At 36.2% G+C, this 3,909-nt stretch overlaps 1 long non-coding RNA gene across 1 annotated transcript; it reads left to right on the top strand.

Moving 5' to 3' along the window:
* The first annotated feature begins 883 nt into the window (after positions 1-883).
* LOC141622945 (uncharacterized) lies at positions 884-3,646 on the top strand. Its single transcript, XR_012533146.1, has 5 exons — positions 884-1,333; positions 2,116-2,204; positions 2,386-2,462; positions 2,905-3,025; positions 3,386-3,646. It is a non-coding gene; the product is annotated as an uncharacterized LOC141622945 (long non-coding RNA).
* Positions 3,647-3,909: the final 263 nt, after the last annotated feature.

Raw genomic sequence — 3,909 nt, 5'->3', positions numbered from 1 at the left:
GACCCCGTCGTTGTTGTTTTATAAAACCTGCGGTGATCCATTCGGGGATGGTGAGCAGATTGTGACAGGTAATGCAGATGTTTAGCTATGAGACAGTCATGGGGAGTCATCACTCGAGTCTAGCTTCCGCCGTCAAGAGACTTAGCTTGCATTCGTTGTAGTTGTTAGACCTTTCACAGTTATACTTTGGTTTGGTGTTGGAAACATGTAATCACTAACTCTTTATACTTTAATAAAGGTTGTTTGAAATTGGTAACTTTGATATACCAACCTCGGGAAACCGAGATGGTAACAGCCTTTCATGCTAGGGTAGTTCTTGGTAAGGTACCTTGGTATGAGGGGGTGTTACAAACACTAGTACAAAAAGTAGATTAGGCGGGAAGAAAAGGCTACGGTTTCTGTTATTAACCGTAGCCGTTTATCAAAGGCTACGGTTATTGATAAACAGCCGTAGCCATAAATATCGGACAAAGGAAAAAGCTCATAAATACTATCCTACAACTGGTTTTATAAGAGCTATGTACAACCGTGTCAAAATTATCGAGCTCTCACACAAAGTTGTTGAGTTATTTTACTGAGTTATTGAAATTTATTTTACGAAGTTATTGAGCTTAATAATTATTCTGTTAAGCTCAACAACTTTGTATCATAACTCGATAATTTTGTTAATAGAGCTCGACAACTTTGTAACAAAGCTCCACAACACTGAATAAGTTGTATATACAACCGGTTGTATAATACATTAACTGGAAAAAGCTACGGTTCCATTTAAAAACCGAAGCCTTATATGAAGAAAAGGCTACGGTTATTGTGAACCGTTGCCGAAAGTTTATACATATTAAATGCAGCCTAGTATAACACAAACTGCTTTGTGACTTTGTCTATCCATCTTCCTAAATCAGCCCTCACATACCCGCAGACTTCGAACGCCTCTCCTTCATCTCTTAATCTCTCAACTCCCATTTCTGTACATCCTCTTCCATTAATCAATCTACTACAAATCTCTTCCTTGAACTACCCTTCAATTTCTACCTTCAAATCCCTCTTGCATCCGCCTAATTGTCCCCAATTCCTCTCATTTTTTTGGTATTTTAAAACAATCATCAACATATTATCACCATTCAAGTTTTCTAGGGTATTAATGATGTGGAATTGAACAACCAGATGGTGGTGTAACATTTGGTGCTGCCAAACACCTCGATCTCTTTGTCTTCCTTTCCCTTGATTTGCGATTTCTTGCGATTTTGAAGATGAAATTCGAGTAGCAAAGGAAATTGGAATGGGTATATCTGAGCCGATTGCTGCGATTTCTTATGATTTCTATGCCGCAAAGGTAATTCCTTTTTTGATTTCTATCAAGTTATGTTAGTTTTGTTTGATTTTTACTTTTTAGGGTTTATGTTTAGCGCATTGTCGTTTATAGACTAATCTTTGATGTTAGGTTCCTTGAAAAGCTTTGTATTTGTGGTGTATTGGAATTTTCGCTTTGTTGTTGCCGGTTTTATTCATTTTTAAGTCACTTTCAATACAAACTTACAACTTTGCAAGTGACGGATTTGGAATTCTAACTAAAGTGGGTTTGGATTGAGAAACATTCGTAAGTTATTAAGTTTATGTCTTCGTATTTTGACAAAAATAATTGAAAGAGTTAGAAGAGAAGCCTTTAACTGAAAAATTTATAAATTACAAGGATCCAAAACTGTTTATCTTGCTCTTAAACTCATTTCTTATATGTGAATACTGGTTCACAACCACGAGGCGAGGAGCCGAATGTTCATTTTTTTCACTGAAATGTATATGTACTTAATAGTCAGCCGGTGTCAGGCCCCTCCAGACTTGATTAACGGTCATGCTTCCTCCGTCCAACCATTTGTTTACCTTTGATTAAAAAACACCCATCACAAAGAATAAAAAAGCGGCATGAGTATCTGATTGCTTGGCTAGCATATCTAGTGCCAGGGTGGATCCTAGATTACCTGTAATTTTTAGTAGCTACTTAGCTAAAGTTTGTATTTTCATAACTAGGCTTAATGTGAATTTGCCAATGCCTATTAATATGAATTAGGTTCAACACTGTTCTAATTCGGTTTATACGGTCTCTTTTCAAACGTGCAGGGTGACAGTCAACTTTGAAAAGTAACCTTTTATTTTTGATATCAAGGCAAATTCTTCTCTTTCTCTCCTGGCCTGTGCTCTATGTTTTAGTAAGTAGTAACCATGGGGAAATGCTTTTACTCTTTGGTATCGTATAACTTTATTTTTTGTTGTTGCTGTTTGGCTAGGAGGTTAGATCTCGTGCAGTCCATAAACTGTTGCTGACATTTATTTAAAAAAGTGTTTCAACCCTTTTGTGATTTCATTTTCTTTTGTGTACTATTCTATTAGGCATATAAAGCCCAAGAAAGGCTGGAGTAGCAAAACGTGATTGGAGAGATTACTCTGCCAAAGAATGTTAGTCATGGGTAAGTGGTTAGCATCATTATTTGCAATCGCTTATGATTTTGATTGAATGACGTTCATTGTGAGATTACTCATTAGTTATTCAATAGAGTATGTATTTTTATGAAACTTGCTATTTTTGATATCACAGAGCAATGCGCTGTTGAGTTATCCTTATCTGTTGTGCTAAAGTTTGTATTTTCATAATATACCATCTGAAATTCTGAGCAGTTTGTCTTGTTAATGTTGTTCCATTTAAATATCTAGTAACACATGATTATCTATTGGATGTGTTCACCACTTTTCTGGGAGCAGTTCATGCTACGGAGTAGTATTTTCATACTTTCATATGGTAGATCTCGTAGAATTAGACGCTCCATTAAGAGATTATATATATGACTTTGTCCTTTTCCGTGATTTATGATTATTGTGAGATTTGCTAATATAAATGTTTTCTTGTTGCAGCGACAGTTTTTTGTAGAACCAACAATTCTGATGATGGTAACTGATAATCAAAATTGGGTTATTGAGCTACTGAAAGAGTATCCTTCAGCATATCCATGGATCTCGTGCTCTTCAGAACTAGGTACATTTTTTTCCGTGTCTATATTATGCTGTGAGATGTAGCATTAAAAAGCCTCTTTTTGAAATAGATTTTAAACTTTTGTCTAAAAGCTAGCTAAGTTTTCCCTTCACTCTAGAGTTTGTTCCGGATTGAGGGAGAAGTGAATTAATGACATTTTTTGTATTTGGTTGGTTTAGAATATTTTCTTTTGTGCTCATCTCGAAGCTAATTTTTAGTGTGTATGTCACACACCTGCTGGCTGTTGCATTAGAATGTTGATGCAGGTTCGTTGTAACTGGCTCAAGACTGAAATAGGGCCATCATGTTACGTGAAATTGTTTTTCTGCCTGACTTATCCACTCCCATTTCTTTGTTGCTCAGGCGAGGGAGAGGCATGAGGCGGAGGAGAGAAGAGTGGGAGAGGATTGGAAGAGAACATGCAGAGGAAGAGAGAAAATGCAAAGAGGAGAAGAAGCTCGGGAAAGAGAAGCACAAGAAGGAAGCTGCTTAGTTGTGAGGTAGAATATTATGAGAACTTGATACTGATGTTGATTTGTAATGGTAATTGTATGTTAAACATTGGTATTGTAAATTATTATTATCTTAATTAAAGAATTTACATTTATAATAAATCATATTTTTGTAAATATTTTTTTTTTTAAAATTTTAATTGAGAAACGGCTACGGTTGTTAAAAGAGAACCGTAGCCTAAAGTGACTTATGGCTACGGTTAAATCTTAATAACCGTAGCCATAAGTCGCTTTAGGCTATGGTTCCTATTAATAACCGTAGCCAAAAGTCACTTTTGGCTACGGTTCCTGACCGTAGCCATAACTACTTGATCTAAGGCAACGCCCCGATTTACTACGGTCGAGGAACCGTAGCCAAATGTCGTTTTTAACCGT

This window comes from Silene latifolia, chromosome X (genome assembly GCF_048544455.1).
Source record: "Silene latifolia isolate original U9 population chromosome X, ASM4854445v1, whole genome shotgun sequence".
Lineage (NCBI taxonomy): Eukaryota > Viridiplantae > Streptophyta > Magnoliopsida > Caryophyllales > Caryophyllaceae > Silene > Silene latifolia.
This window is presented reverse-complemented; position numbering and strand designations above follow the sequence as displayed.